This window comes from Oxyura jamaicensis, chromosome 1 (assembly GCF_011077185.1).
Source record: "Oxyura jamaicensis isolate SHBP4307 breed ruddy duck chromosome 1, BPBGC_Ojam_1.0, whole genome shotgun sequence".
Classification (NCBI taxonomy): Eukaryota; Metazoa; Chordata; class Aves; order Anseriformes; family Anatidae; genus Oxyura; species Oxyura jamaicensis.
Genome location: NC_048893.1, coordinates 132,025,362 through 132,042,763, shown reverse-complemented (window position 1 = coordinate 132,042,763; position 17,402 = coordinate 132,025,362). Strand labels below are relative to the sequence as shown.

At 37.5% G+C, this 17,402-nt stretch overlaps 1 pseudogene; it reads left to right on the top strand.

Annotated features, from left to right (window-relative positions):
* The first annotated feature begins 15,423 nt into the window (after positions 1 to 15,423).
* LOC118161021 lies at positions 15,424 to 15,562 on the top strand (annotated as a pseudogene).
* Positions 15,563 to 17,402: the final 1,840 nt, after the last annotated feature.

The window sequence follows — 17,402 nt, the reverse complement described above, 5'->3', positions numbered from 1 at the left end:
TTTTATTTTATTTATTTTCTTCTCCCTTTATGTTGAACAAAATATGCCTTTCTTTCACAATATTCTTGTCAAGTGGATTTATCACATCTTTTAACCTAGTAAGTAATAGTTTTGATTCTTATTCTGTTTATTTGGCATTGTGTTATTGTTCCTAGAAACAACATAAGGATGGAGACTGAGAATGAGGCCACTTTTCCTTTTGAGGGAAAAACAGTAATGAAAAAAGCTAATAATGTATCATATCTTTGGTTCTCACTAATCTTCAAATAATTTTGAAAAAAAAGGAACACATGAAGCAGATGTCTTGCATAAAGAACTGAATACATAAATGGTGGCATCATCAATGGAGACTAGATTTGTATTTATGCTCAAGAAACAAAGAACACCTTAGGTAAGAATTCCATAAATTTGACATTAAATATATGCAGTTACACAAATTTTGTTAGATAATTTTAGACTTAGAGGTAAATTGAAAATGGGGAAAAAGCAAAACACCTAATTAAATTGTTTATAGTAGAATTAAATTGTTTATAGTAGCAACGCTATTTGAGCTGAAAGGGTCATGCTAGCTTTAACTTTATTATTAAGGGGAACTGTGACCACATGTAAATATTTAAACACATATAGTTTTTAGAAAAAAATAAATAAATAAAAAGAAAATGATTAATTTCATAAATGTTACTCAAGAGAATAAATAACTGATAAATATTAAGCTGAATACAATGGCCTGAAAATGAATACTGTAGAAGTTAAGTTAGGTGTTGTTTATTTTATTTTTAGCTATAAAGGTAACGGGAATAAATTATTTTGCAAGCTGTTCAGAAATTGATTCAGTGTTTTAGCTTTGAAAATTTCCAAACTCATCTTTACATATGGAGAAAATGCAACTATCGTATAAAAGAAAATCCAATGTAAGAAAAACAAAAAACAATTAACAACAACAACAACAACAAAATAAAAATAAAGAAGACATTTACTATTACATTTACTATTACAATACTTAATTGTATCTCTGTGAGAGTTATTTGAATGAGAATAATATTTGTTAGATGTACATGGAAGTGTTTTTCCCACACTGCATAAATTTATAAGAGTGATTATTGCCTTCTGTATCTCCCTATGCTCTTAAGAGCAAAACTTCTCAAGTCACAGAATCATGGAATGGCTGAGGTTGGACGGGACCTCTGAAGCTTATCTAGTCTGGCTACCCCTGCACAAGAATGACGACCTAGAACAGGTTTCCAAGTACCATGTCTAGGAGGCTCTTGAAGATCTCCAACAAAGGAGACCCTATGACCTCTGGAAACCTGTGCCAGTGCTCAGTACAGAAGTGCTTTTTGACATTCAGAAGGAACCTTCTGTGATTCAAGAGTCCCCTTGCCTCTTGTCCTGCCACAGGGCAAAACTGAGCACAGCCTGGCTCTGCCTCCTTTGCACTCTCCCTTCATGCTTTGATGAGATTACTCCTGAACTCTTCTAAAAAGTCCCAGCTCTCTCAGCCTTACAGTGCTCCAGTTCCTTCTTCATTTTTGTGTCTATTTGCTGGACTACCTCCAGTATGTCACGTACTGTTTTGTACTAGGTAGTCCTTAACTGGACACAGGTGTGGCCTCACCAGTGCTGATTAGAGAGGAAGGATCACCTCCCTTGACCTGCTGGCAATACTTTACTTTATGTAGCCCAGCAAGGACACATGGCTGGCTCATAAACTTCAACCTGATTGATTTCAACTTCCTACTTGTAAACTCTGCATCAATACTCTGAAGACTCAGTCTGTCACATCAGAAAAAAAAATAGTCTGAAAAGAGGACTTTTCATATATTCAATGCCATGTAGTGTCTCTTAACTTTTAACCCTGTAGAATGCTTATCTCACATATAGTCTCATGAAAATATAACTCTTTTGCAAATTCTGGCTGCATACTTATCAAATTGAAAAATACAGAAAATCTATTCCCAGAATGATAAAATTGATACACAACTGAGAGTATACTACCAAAAATGGTATAGAAAAAATATGACAGAAATTTTTTATACTTTTAAGAAAGTTTACCAAGTGATTAAAAAATCAATCATAATGGAGAAGATCTCTAGCTAAGGTAAAGTATGAAAACACCAGCACAGACAGGAGTGTGTAAATCTCACAAAAATAATATATTTTAAATTATGATTTGTATACTATTTGTCTATATGAGAAGGAGAAAGGAAGGAAGGAAGTGGAAGTTGATTATAATTTCTACAAGGTAAATATCTATACTCACACTTTTTATTGAATAGGTAACTCATAACTTTAACTAGGACTATCTGAGAAAGCTTGTGAATGCACTCTGTTCAGCTAATTACATTGTTTTCTTTTGAAAGTCACTTCCATTATTTGAACAAGGGCAGGGCTGTCATCCAGACCTAGGGAGGCTGGAGAAATGCACTGCCATAAAACTCATGAAATTCATCAGATTCTAATGCCTACATTATTCTGGTCTTATAGTCTTCCCTAGACATCTGTTATAAGTCAACATAGTTCTTGTGTTATTGTTGTTTAAAGTAGTGGTAAATATACATAAGTTGAGAGAATTTGTAAAGATTTAAAATAATAAAAAAATTAAAATATGAGTAAATATCAATAGAATTATATTTAGGAAATAAATGCTTTATTAAAAATGTATAATAACATGCTGCCTCATAACTTTCCCAATACTGTCTCCTCTACCCCCCACCCAGTTGTTTGACTGTCAGAAAATATTCTTTAGTGTGTTTAAGTTTGTTTCTCTTATATTTCACCTCAATGTTTCACTTTTTTTTTTTTTTTTTTTTTTTTTTTTTATGAATTAAGGCAACTACTCATTTAGTTTTCATTAACTGATAGATTTCCATTTGTAGCACATCCTAACTTATTTTATTAAAGCAGTTTATTAAAACTACTTTTCATGTTCTCTATTGTTTATGATCTGGAAAGTAAGCAAACATGCACAAATATTATGTAAGATCTGCCTATCTACCCTTAATTTGCTGACATATCCTTTTAACTATTCCTTCATTCTTCCTACTGACCATTTGAAATGCTTGTTCATTGTTTTGGCTCTGAAGCCTTATTTGGTATAATTTAAACTTCAGTGTAAGATTCATATTTGTCACCGCTGGATAATAAAGTAATAAATCTTATATACAGACCTTGGGAGCTTCAGTCTGGTTTCAACTGTCTCTTAAAGCTGACCTTTAGGAATTGCAAATGTTTATTGCATTCTTATTTTTATAATTTACCTTAATCTGAAATGATCTAAATTAATATTTCTCAAGCCAAGATTCTTTTCCATAGGCAGGTCTTCTCTAATTTCTTCACCACCTACCAGAAAAACAAACAAACAAGCAAAAAAAAAAAAAAAAATAGTCAAAGGAATGAAACATCTCTCCTATGAAGACAGGCTGAGAAAGTTGGGGTCCTTCAGTCTGGAGATGAGGAGGCTCTGAAGAGACCTTATAGTGGCTTTCCAGTACCTAAAGGAGGTTTCCAAGAAGAAGGGGAGGGACTCTTTATCATGGATTGTATTGATACAACAAGAAGCAATTGTTTTAAATTAACAGAGAGGTTTAGATTAGATATGAAGAAGACATTCTGTACTCTGAGGCTGGTGATGTCCTGGAACAGGTTGCCCAGAGAAGCTGTGGATGCCCTGTCCCTGGAGGTGTTCAAGGCCAGGTTGGATAGGGCTTTGAGCAACCTGGTCTAGCAGGTGTCTCTTCCCATGGTAGGGGGTTTGGAACTAGATGATCTTTAAGGTCCCTTCCAACCCAAACCATTATTTGATTCTATGATTCTAAATAGCTTGTTAGGAATACATTTAATTTGGATATTGAAAGTATGTCTGATCAACAAGATCATAAAATTTTGATGAGTTTTGTAAAGAGAAATATTGAATTCATTCAGATGGTGGCTGCAGCTGATAAGCCTCATTTCTACATTCTTACACCACCCAATATCTTAGCAATTACATCCGATTAATTTAGATATTTTTTTTCCCTGAATTTGTGTTTAATGAAATATCCTAAATTTAAATTATTGTTTACACAAACTCAATTTGTCTTTGCAGAATATGAAGAAAAAAAATGTTCTAGAATCTCTGGAGTCAGGTAACTACATAACTTTATTAAACAAATTCAATTGACCAAAGTAATCTTGTTAAAAGAATTCATACCTTCTTCCTGTAAAGCAATTTCACAGAATGTATTTCCATAGACATGAATCTCTCTCTCTTTTTTTTTTTTTTTTTTTTTTTTCCACAGACAGTTACAATGTTTTATAGATTTTCAAACAGAAAATCAAGGTGCACCTTTAAAAGCTTGCAAATTAAAACAGTGGACTGAATCCTTTACAAGAGTACTGATAATAATTCAGGGGATTGTATGTGTCCATAGTTAATATACTCTTTCTTTTACTCTCCATCTACAGTTTCTAATTACTAAAAGCTCAATTGCCAGATTGCTGTCTGGGGGCAGAATCAAGAGTATGGATAAAAAAAATGTCTTAATATTCAGCTTGGCAATAATCATATCTTATTATCTATTCTATATGATGTATCAGTTTGAATGACCCAGATTAAAAACTGCTGTGTAGCTGTATGCAAATTGTACCCAAGACAGGTAGGGGTTTATTTGATTTTTTTTTTTTTTTCAAAATTACTTCAAAAACCAAACTGAATTAAAACAAACAAACAAAGAAACCAACAAAGAGATGAAGCCTTAGAAGCCCTTATATAAATGTTTCAGGACATCAAGAACACCTTGCTAAATGAATTTTCCATGCATAAACAGCACACTCATTTTTCTACCTCAGTATTTAATTACCATGTGATAATAATACAAACAGTAAGAGAGGATAGCAGTACTTTCCACAAGACAACAACAGTGGTTTTCATTAAAAATAAAATGTCCTTTCTACACAGTTTTTTTTTTTTATTTTATTTTTATTTTTTTAGCATACACATTTAATTAAAACACCACTAACAATTTTTAACATTGATCATAAATGGATTATAGAACATAGAGTGACTCAAAATGAGCAAGATAAACCTACAAATAGCGAACATTTAAATTTTCTTGACTTACCACCTTTTTCCTATGTTTTAATTTTTAACAATACCAAGTATGATTTTTATCTGTGTCATTAGTGGCACTTAGTGAGAGCAGGACTGGAATCCAAACAACCTTATTTTCCTGCTGATGGCACTAAAAACATATGTTTTCCTAACATCAGATCTTCAACAACAACAATATTGGTAAATTTCTTATATATCCAGAGCTTGCCTCCTTTTCTGTTTCTTCAGTTGGAAGTTTATTTGTTTGTTCTGCATCTTTACTTTAGAGAGAGTCATTTTCACATCTGCAAACATTTTTTTTCTTTATTATTTCTTTTTTGTTTGATCAGTGTTAGGATGTTATGTAATTAACTTCTTTGTATTGTTTGTACTGCATAGGGTAGGACCTCTCACCTTATCTTTATGATTATGGAATACCACTGTGTTTGCAGCACTTTGATATTTAAATTATGTTGACTATTGCCTGGTACTGTGTCTGAAAACTTACCCTATTTAGGAGCAAGTAGTAAGACCATCTTTATGTTAACAATAAAATGTGTTTATTTTTCTTTTAATTACAATACATGTTTTTCTCTCTGAACAGATTTATTGAATATAAATACAAGAAAAAGCAATCTAACTCCAAACAAATTGAAGTCATTTCTATTTTAGTGTTATTTACAGTGCTTTTTTTTTTTTTTTTTTTTTTTTTTTTAAGTGTGGGACAGGGAGGGGAAGGAAAGAGAACTAGGGCAATTAACAGTGGAGTGATAGGAATCACTGTTTAAGATTTTTTATTATTATTATTATTATTTTTAACAACACACCACCCACCTATCAACCTCCTAGGTCTATTTCTCATGTCTTTGCTGAACCTAACTTCAAAATAACAGATCCTATAGGATTATAGGATCAGGTATTAAAGTATATTACATAAGATATTTAAACTAGAGGTATAATGCCTTTTAGGATCAGAAGATATTGGGAATGGGATGAGGAAAGGGAACAAGAGGCTGTGCTGGGAAGATCTGAAATGTTTTCAAGACAGAAGGTCTCCTCCTGTGAGAGTTGTGTGGGGTCCCTGCTTTGACAACACATTACTGAAATTCAAAATATACTAGATAGCACAGGGGAATAAACTAAACAACTTCATTAACTTCACAGGAATTTGTCCCTTGACTGTAAATGATGCAGCTGTCTTGTCAAGCTTCTGAATAAGTCTGAAGAAAGGTACACAGAAAGAGACTTTTTCACTGACTGAAGAAAATAATTGTAAAAGTGTGGTTTATTTTCTTTTTAAAAGACAATGGGTCACAGATGTCCATACGATGGTATCTTTCCAGGTACATGGATAAGGACATATAGACTTGCTATGAGGAGTTATTACAATTAAAGCACAAAATTTAGTTCTAGATGCATAGCTTCACAACTTGCAAGGCCCAAAGGGTCCCATGAATTCATTTCATCTGACCTCCAGCATAATACAAGATATACATAATAATAATAATAAAGCATACTTGTATTTAATAATGTAAAACTACCACGACATTTTGCGCTTAGTTCCTGTGGAACTAAGAAAAAGTTCCTCTAATAGGTTCAGCCACTTTCAGGAAAACAGGACTCATCATGTGTAATGGTCTCTTGGGAAGGCAAACACCCTCACTCCAAACATCTCCTTCCTTCCTCCTTTTATACCTCAGCCTTTATTGCTGAGCATGATGCCATATGGTATGGGACATCCCTGTGGCCAGTTTGGTCAGCTGTCCTGGCTGTGTCCCCCCCCCCCAGCTGCTTGTGCACCCCCAGCATCTTCGCTGGCAGGGCAGCATAAGAAGCCGAAAAGTCCTTGGTACTGAAGCATTGCTCTGCAAGAACCAAATACATTGGTGTGTATAGTATGATGCTATTTTAATAAAAAATCCAAAACACAGCATCATACAAGCCTCTGCGAAGAAAATTAACTATCATCCAACCAAAGTCATGACAAAGAACAATGTATTTCAGGCTTGCACCCAAATGATTACATTTTCACCAAATGAATTAGTTGATAAAATTTCTTTGTTATTCTATGATTTACCTAGCACATGTGAAAGTTACAAAATGTTATGTCACTCTGCATATTGCAGCATGTTGCCTGAGACTGCCTCTTAGAAACAGTTCCTTATTCCACTCCAAAACTTGATAGATACCAAAGTTCACCCACAGGGGAATAATCTGATCTACAGTCTTTAATACAGAACTGGCAAACTGAGGTAGTGGTCATGCTTTACCAATCCTTGGGATACTTCTCCCCTCCAGTTTCTCATCAAATGTTAGTAAAGACATAAAACTCAACAGTGAGAGGCACTGTATTCTGCTGCAAACACTACTTTTGAGACATTTTGAGACACTCAGAACATCTCAAGTGACTTTGATATTCGCTAACAGTTTCTGCTATAGCATGATCCTTACATGATGCTCATACCACTAATATAGTCTGTTAAGGTGCTATTAGCAATCTAGGCACTCTTGTCAGATGGCACTAGAATTTTGTAGCTGATATCACATCTGTAGTCTTAGCATCATTTCTTTTCCTCATTCCTTTAATCATAAAGACTTTTCCTCATCAAAGAATAATTTCTCTGATTACAGAGAATGAGTCCTCCTACTCATCAGCTTCACTCCTCTTTAACAAAATTCTTAAGCCTCCAGTTGCAATTATGACTGGTAACGAGATTTTTTATGTTCAAACTAAAGTACAGAGGCTGTGAAGAAAAATGAACTAACAGCTGAGCAAGTGGCACTTGTTAAAACTTTGTCTGAGTTTTCATGTTATTGTTGACATTGATGCTTTGATTAAATTGCTTCATTTGACAGTTCATCAGTGTTTACTGAGTTCTCACCCTACTGGTTTTCATGAGGAGCTTTAAAAACCCACTGTAAAAACATTAAAAAAATGCAGTGCCTAGCTCTGAGCCATTGGCCATGGCAGTAGATGTGGAGTTTTGAGTACTGATATGCCTGATACTTCTGGAAATGCTGGGTATATTAATCTATTTGTTAACATCTCTCTTAACAAAAGGGGAAAGGAAGAACTGATCCTGAGTGTCTTGATAAAGTACTTGACTTACTTTTTCACATTGAAGAGGTAGTGGCATAATAAAATGTATGGTTCTTTTCCCCATAAGGATCAGAAATTGAGAGTCCTTGCTGCAGAAGTACTATCAACATGTGAAAGGAAGTTTACTACGCTCCTAGATCTTTAATCCTAACAGTTACTCAAATATTCTGGAGCAGACAAAAGCATGACCACAGATAACAAGAGAGCTCCAGTGAATATTGTCAGCAAAGTAAGCTTTGCAGTCTTCCACGGAAGCTTATATTCCCTAAGCACCAGTAGTTTCCTAGAGAACAATATAAATCCATCACCAGCATCTCCACAAATGCAGCTTTGGATTTTCCTTTCCAATGTCTTTTTGAATTTATGCCTCCTCCTCCTCAACAACAGCTCCAAAAGCACACAGAAGAAAACTCTGACATAGAAGAAATGTGGTTTGGGTCACCAAGTTCAAATTCAGTCTACATGCTGGACATCCAACCAACCACCAAAAGAGAGGAGGACAAAAGGAGGAGGAATAAGGGAAAATGTATGGGGGCGGGAATCATGCAGAGTCATGGTGCTACTGTATACAAGCAGTGGTGTTTGTAAATAAGAGGGACACCCTGGGGCTCAGGCCAGGATCTTTATGAGTGCTTAAGGTGAAGACTGGAGGCAGGAAAAGGAGAGATCAGGGAGGTCTGGGGAGGAACAAGAGTGGGAAAATATAGGGAAAAGGAAATGAATGTGACTAGTAGTGTGGTGAGTCGTACCCAGCAATTCCTGCACCAGTCTCTCCTGCCTTGTCACTAAACTAAATTTCTGACAGTTTTCCTTGGCCATGCTTGGCAGGGCCAAGTGTGGTTCTGTTATGAGGCGAGGGACTGGGGCCAGAGAGACTGTAATCTGTGGCGAGTGCAGGGTGTGGGTGTGTTAAAGTTTAGGCCGAGCAAAGGCCAGAACTGATAGTGGGGAGGTGGAGGGCTTGGGGCCAGGTGTCAGGAGCCACACAGCACTGGGAAGTTGAATCCAACAACTGTGGAGACCCATGTATGTGTGTGCGTATGCAGGATGAGGCCGTGGGTGCTCCTGCTGGTGCTGCTCTGTGCGGCTGGCCATGTATGCACATACATACGCTGCACTGTGTGCATGTCTGTGCCTGCTGGCAATCTGTGTCCAGCCTCACTGCTAGCAGGATCTGGGGCAAGGAGCCACACAAGCCTTGCCTATGTCACCCTTCCCAATTTGTCAACTTCTAACCAAAATTTGAGAATGTTTTTCAGTCACTAATTTTACTGTCTAGCTAATAGGAAAAGCAGACATTTTGTAGTGTCTTACAGATGTTTACGGAAAATTGAACCAAGTCATACCTACTAGCCAGCAAAGATACCTGATCTAAATACATTTTTAGATCTCACTGTTGAGTAGTTTTCACTCCTACACACATTCTCTCACACTCCACTGTACAAAGGTGCCTGTAAAACTGTACATCTGCTTCTGTGGGTACTGAGTACTTGTTTTACGTGTTTACCCAGGGGATCACAGAACGTTTCTTCCACTTTCATTGTCAAATGAAACAAATACAAATGAAATTGCCAAAATTCATGAAGCTTAACTATCGAAGAATAGTTAAAGAAACTAAAAAAAAAAAAAAAAAAAAAAAAAAATCAGGTTCCATAACAGAAGTAGGCCTCAAGTGTAATATGTCAAAAGTGCAGCTGATAATGAAGGGGTATTTTTAGGTGTCCCACCTTGTAAAGGCAGCCAAACATCAATCCTATAAGATAAAACATGGTGAAAAACTTTCATTCAACAGCCAGCACACTCTTTTGGGATGCTAATAGGTATTATCAAGTATTAATTCCCAATAGCTCTGTCTCAGTTGAACTGATTACAGGAAAAATCAGATGAAATGGCTAGGGAACGGGAGGCTCACAAGTACTCTAAATGATTTCAGCATCAGGTGCAGCATAAGACTGCCATGAAAATTCAGACTTAAAGTTAAGTCTCTATGCTTTTTGACCACTGTGGCAAGTAAATATTCTCAGTTTGGAAGAAACACAAATGATCATCAAACATTTTGCATTTCTGACTGCTCCAAGTCAGACTGTACAACATAATACCCACACAGCTATGCAGTTTTTTGCTACCAAAGGAAGTATGGAGAAGAGTCAAACTCCTGTCCAGTGCATTGATCATTAACTCTAGCAAGAAATTTTTACAGTAGTGCCAATTGACACAGCACCTTTACAAATTCTGCAGCACTCCCAAAGGCTAGATGAGAGAACTAAAGTGTTAGCGAACTGGTATTTCAAATCACTGCTCTCACATACAGATGTGCCTGCAAGCTAAGGTTTTATAATGGTTCCAGTTATGGCAATCAAGAAAAGATATATTGAATTTGACAGCCACACAATTTCATCCACACATCTGGAAGCACTTGAAGCATGCGTTACTCAGCTGTCTCTCACTCAGCTCGCTATTGAATTGCTTTCCATCACCTGCACTTGAATGTGCTCATAGCAGTTGAATGCCTACTTTGTTTTCAGTCTCTGCTTGGAAATGCAGTTCTCTCACAGTATTCTTGTCAACACAGGGTGCTCATGAGAACACTTCTAGTGAGTCATGTCTATAAATTTATTACTTCATTGCAGTGTATTTGTAACCTTATTAAATTAAGAAATCATCACAAAGTGAAAAAGTTAAAAGCCCATTGTACTTTAGCCCTCTTAAAATAGATGACAGATCAGCTGGTAAAACAAGCATTTTTATGTATATATATATATATATATGTAAAATAGCAGCAGAAGAAGAGTCTGTATTGTTCAAAGATCTCATGAAGGAATCAGGCAAAAATGAAATACTTGAATCAAAGACTGAGAAAAAAAAAAATAAAAGAAAAAAAAAATCTTGTATGTTTGAAGATGATAACCAAGGAAAAGGACTTGGTAAAGAGTTTCCTTAGGTGAAATGCAAATATACTGTGAGTTACTGTTGTATGAAGGAAGTGAGATTCCTGTATGGAAAATATCAACTCATTTTAGAAAGGAAATGCAATATTATGCTGATGATGCCTTCACTGGAGAATATTTAGGAAAACAAAGACTTATCAAAAGCTTTCTATCTTGGGCTTCTGACTTGAATAGGATATGTGTAAAGGCATGCTTGGTTGTTTTTCCAAGTAAACCATTGAATTTAAAGTTCCCTCAGGCTCTCAGAAATATGAAATGATGGAGTGCTTTCAAATTTATTTGTGGGTCCACTGGTAGAAAATCATCAAAGAAATTAATTTTGACTTGTAATTGTATATTCCCTTCCCAGTACTCTAAAGTAAGGTTGAAACATTTATTTTGCAGTGGACTGCTGAGCTAGCCACATCTGCAGCCATGGTGGAATAAGCTTTTTTCTCTCTAGGTAGTCCCAGCTAATATTGAATCTGACAACTGTTCTGAGAATATTCAAAGATGTTAAGAGTTCAGCGACAATGACAACAAAAAAGATACATTTTGTATGAACTCAGCCATCAAGCATAGTAGAACAAATGAAATAGATGAATAAAAAAATACTGAGGAGGTTACCAGATAACAAAGGAATAATTGGGATTATAGTAATAATCCTTTATAGTAATAATCCCTCCAAAACTCCACAGCTACTTCCAGAAACTCCCTTTAAGGTAACAATAGGCTGAAGTATACAGGTGCCAGAACGTGGGGAATACTATTGCTCTCAGATAAGGGAGGTAAAGCATTATGCAAACACTTATGTAAATTTCTGAATCAGGTGTGTTTGTAAGTAGCTACTAAATCACAGAAATCCAAAACTAAAGCAAAAACTTATTTTGACACATTTCAGAGAACATCTAGGAAGGCGGAGATCTGGGAATGCAATTAGCCTATGCAAATCCTGTACATAGTCTGTGTCACAAATGCAATGGGTTGTAACCAAACTACAGACAAGGTCAACTCTTTTGCAAATTAAAGTTACTGGAGAGAAGAAAGCAATAGATAAATTTTACCATTCAAGTCATCTGAAATTGTGTAAGCAAGGAAATTTTTTTGGAAGTGTACAGACCCATCTCCAGTGTATTCATGCAAAGATGGAATTGGCAGAAAGGTTAATTTTTGATTCTTCCTTCTCAGTAGTTTTTAGAGAACTGATTTTGTCTCTGCAGCAGTTCTTGCAAAAATGGAGACTGAAATGTATAGTTACTGCATTGATCACCATAAGAAGAAAAATAACTGATGATTTAATTCCTAATGATATTCTTTTGGGAATGCAACCTTTGATTAAATTTATAGCCTTAAAGGCTTAAGTCTCCTCATAGAGGAGCATTAAAATAAGAAACACATGTAGACCCCAAAGTATGAGCTGAGTACAAAAGGAGGCCAAGGTCTCAATCCAGAGAAATCAAAGTGTTCCAGAGAATTGACTTTAAAATAATTTTAATGAAAATACTATTAAATGAATACTAAGAAATATCCACAATGATGTAGCTACCTGAAAGTAATTCAGGAGTATTATAACCTTATAAACACTGTAGAAAGTCTGAAGACTGAAATTCTCTTAGTTTTCAAAATGTTAAGAAATATTAATAGATGGCTTGACTCTCAAGGCCAGCTGTTCACAAAATTCAGCCACCGAGTTGGAGGAATTATAAGGTCTTGTGATAAATGACTGAGTCCCAAATAGGATTTTAATCAAAGTTTGTAATTTAAGTGAATAGAGGCAAGCAAACAGTGCTGGGTGCGCTGGGAGTCTCTGCTCCACCAAGACACACACCTATTACATCTGGTGGCTGATTTTTATGCTACTAGACTGATACATATTTATCACTATTCCTAGAAAAGGCAGGGTTATTATAATTAGTTTCTGGAATCTGAACCCTCTCCGGGCGCATGCATATCAGCCTCTGGTGGTCTTTCTGGGGGTCTCTTGTGCTGAAGGCTCGTAGTTATCCTCCCAGGCTTTGTCTTTTGGTCGTCCTTCAACTTCCCTTTTTTCCTTATTTGGTGGATCTCTTTGCCAGACATCAGAGGCTTGGGCAGAGTCTCATGCAAAAGTCAGCAGTTTCCAAAAAAAAACCTCCTTGGTCCTCTTATCTCCCAGACTAGAGTCTCAATGTTTGCCCTTCAAACCCTCTATTTACACAAATTGCTGGACCCTTCCTTTGCATGATACAAGAACTATGTACACTAATCACTCTGTTTTTCTTAAACAGAAGGTTATATTTCAACATTTGGCTCTAGCATTGTTCCATACTGACATGAATCAAATTAACACATTTCACAGTCTCATTGCAGCTGCAGCTGGAAACCTCATTCAAAGTTCAATACCGGAATACTTTTCGAGGAGAGACCTCATCTCTTGCTGTGCAATTTCTAACATAAAACTGATTTAATAGGTATACTGCAAGTAGATGTATTTAATTTATCATGATGTTTCTGGGCAGCCCCAGGTTAATCCTTAAACCAGCTTATAGGTTTTGTGGTTACATGGCATTGGTGGACAGGGGAGAGCAAGTGGCATCATCTATCTGGACTTGTGCAAAGCATTTGACGCAGTCCCCCATGACATCATTGTCTCTAAATAGGAGAGACACGGATTTGATGGATGGACCACTCAGTGGGTAAAGAATTGCCCTAAGGATGGTCACACTCAAAGTGTTGTGGTCAATGGCTCAATGTCCAAGTGTAAATCAGTAATGACTGGTGTTCTTCAGGGGCCAGTATTAGGACTGGCACTGTTTAATACGTTTATCAGTGACATGGACAGTGGGATCAAGGGCACCCTTAGCAAGTTTGCTGATGACACGAAGCTGTGTGGTGCAGTTGACACACTAGAGGGAAGGGAAGCCATTCAGAGGGACTTTGACAGGAACTCCTGAGGTTGAACAATGCCAAGTGCAAAGTTTTGCACCTCAGCTGGGGCAATGCCAAGCAAAAGTACAGTCTGGATGGAGAATGGATTGAGAACAGCCCTGAGGAGAAGGACCTGGGGGTGTTGGTTAACTAGAAGCTCAACATGAGCCATCAATGTGTGCTTGCAGCCCAGAAATCCAAGTATATCCTGGGCTGCATCAAAAGCGTGGCCAGCAACTGAAGGGAAGTGATTCTCCCTCTCTATTCGACTCTTCCGAGATCTCACCTGGAGTAGCTCTGGAGTCCCCAGCACAAGAAGGATATGGTCCTATTATAATGAGTCCAGAGGAGGGCCACAAAGATGATCAGAAGGTTGGAGCACCTCTCCTATGATGACAGGCTGAGAGCATTGGGGTTGTTCAGTCTGGAGAAGAGAAGGTTCCGGGCAAACCTTATAGAAGTCTACTAGTACCTAAAGGGGGATCACAAGAAAGTTGGGAAGGGACTCTTTGTCAGGGAGTGTAGTGACAGGACAAAAAGTAATGGTTTTAAACTAAAAGATGATAGATTTAATTAGATACAAACAACAAATTCTTTACTCTGAGGATGGAGAGGTAATGGAACAGATTGCCTAGAGAAGCTGTGGATGCTTCATCCCTGGAAGTGTTAAAGTCCAGGCTGGATGGGGATTTAACCAACCTCATTTAGTGGAATGTGTCCCTGCCCATTGCTTGGAATTATATGGTTTTTAAGATCATTAAAAATCCCAAGAAGTAAATAGATTTTTTTTTTTTTTTTTTTCCTGGGGGAAGACTATCTATGATAGTCCACATGATGAAAATATTACAGGGCTAAAAGCAAAAAAAAAACAATTGGAAGTGCTATAGTGTCACATGTAATGTGACCTGCAAAACTAAGAGCAATATTTTGATAGGAAGAGTAATATATAATGGAAATAATGTTTTCTAGTTACTAAAGCTTTTGTAACTTTTTAAAGTTTGAGATTTGTGTCATGTCCATTCCAATGTTCAACACTTTTTTCCTGTTTCCTGTAAACCTACCAGAGAGTAAGAGACCAGCTTAAAAAAAAATAAATAAATAAATTCTTTTTAAAAAATAGCCTAAATGGAAAGAGCTTCATTTGCCTGAAAACAAACAAGCAAGCAAGCAAACAACCCCCCTTCCCCCCAATAAATAAATAAATAAATAAACTAGTCTAAAAGAAATACATTAATTGTTGAAAAAGACAAGAAGGACACATTCCTGAAATGACATTATCTCCTGCTTGCTTCTCATCTTGTTTCCAACAGGTGATATGATCACTGTTGTTGTGATCTTGGCACCTGCCTGAATTAAAAGATTTTTATGCTTTTAAAAAATATGATAACTCATAGTATGAATTTTTAAAAGCACTTAGAAATATACTTACCTGGCAGGGGAGACACCATGATCAGGCAGGTGGTTTTCCCAGGGTGAGGCTCATCCCCTGTACTATTTTTCCCATCTAGTTGACCAAGGGAAACCAGCTGATGTGATCTTTTTGGACTTCAGCAAGGCTTTTGACACAGTTTCCCATAGGATCCTACTGGACAAAATGTCCAGCATACAACTTAACAAAAACATCATACGATGGGTGAGCAATTGGCTGATGGGCAGGGCTCAAAGGGTTGTGGTAAATGGGGCCACATCAGGCTGGCGGAAGGTTTCTAGTGGGGTCCCTTAAGGCTCCATCTTAGGGCCAGTCCTCTTCAATATTTTTATAAATGATTTGGATATAGGACTAGAAGGTGTTTTGAGCAAATTTACTGATGACACCAAACTTGGAGGAGTTGTGGACTTGGATGAGAGTGCAAAGGCCCTGCAGAGAGATCTGGACAGACTGGAGAGCTGGGCGATCACCAACCACATGAAGTTTAACAAAAGCAAGTGCCGGGTCCTGCACCGGGGACGTGGCAACCCTGGCTATACATACAGACTGGGTGACGAGATGCTTGAGAGCAGCCCCGCAGAGAGGGATCTGGGGGTCGTGATTTACAGCAAGTTGAATATGAGCCAGCAGTGTGCCCTGGCAGCCAGGAGGGCCAATTGTATCCTGGGGTGCATCAAGCACGGTATTGCTAGTCGGTCGAGGGAAGTGATCGTCCCACTCTACTCTGCGCTGGTGCGGCCTCACCTCGAGTACTGTGTGCAGTTCTGGGCACCACAGTACAAAAAGGACATTCAGCTGTTGGAGAGTGTCCAGAGGAGGGTGATGAAGATGGTGAAGGGCCTGGAGGGGAAAACATATGAGGAGCGGCTGAGGTCACTGGGCCTGTTCAGCCTGGAGAAGAAGAGGCTGAGGGGAGACCTCATCGCGGTCTAGAGCGTCCTCGCCAGGGGGAGTGGAGAGGCGGGTGACCTATTCTCCATAAACACCAGTGATAGGACCTGCGGGAACGGGGTTAAGCTGAGGCAGGGGAAGTTTAGATTAGACATCAGGAGCAGGTTCTTCACCGAGAGGGTGGTTGCGCACTGGAACAGGCTCCCCAGTGAAGTAGTCACTGCACCAAGCCTGTCTGAATTTAAGAAGCAATTGGACTGTGCACTAAGTCACATGGTCTAAACTTTTGGGTAGACCTGTGTGGTGCGAGGAGTTGGACTTGAGGATTCTTATGGGTCCCTTCCAACTCAGGATATTCTATGATTCTATGATTCCATGATATATTATACTTATGAATGTTTAGAGAGATGAGTCTAACAACAAACATGGTGAGAAGAGAAATACTTTGAACTTATTAAATGGGAAAATTACTGGTATTTTTCTCCATGAGATGTACTCTCCAACAGTACTTTCTTATGTCTTTTTTGAATTCTCCCCAGGTGAACACAATTTTCTAAAAGTGTTAAGACAAAGGCTCAGATTTTCCATTGTGTTGGCAGTATCATCACAAACTCTGAGTAGGTAAACTCAATTTTTCACTACTCTCTTGTGCTCATGCTTGTGTGTGAGGAATTATCCATCATGCCCTGTTCAGAGTCACTGCTCCCCAGATGATCTCCTCTAAGGACACTGTAATTTTGAATGAAGATGTATGACTTTTTTTCCTGTATTAGAGCAAATATAATTTTCTTGTACCCACTTACCAAGTGAGCCATGTCTTTCCATGAGAAGAATGTTTGACCTGCTATGCTCATTTAAAATCTAGTTTCTGCAAAATTATGATGCCATGATGCCAACATTTAATCATGATGCCAGCAAGCAGTGGGAAACTGATGACACATTTTATTTCCTGGGTTCTTTTGCAGCCTTATATAAGTTCAACCAAAGTCAACAAGCCTGGAATAACAAGGATGAGAAATTCTTTATGTAAATTAACTATGCTTCATATTTCCTTGACTTTTTCTCTTTTGTGAATTCCCG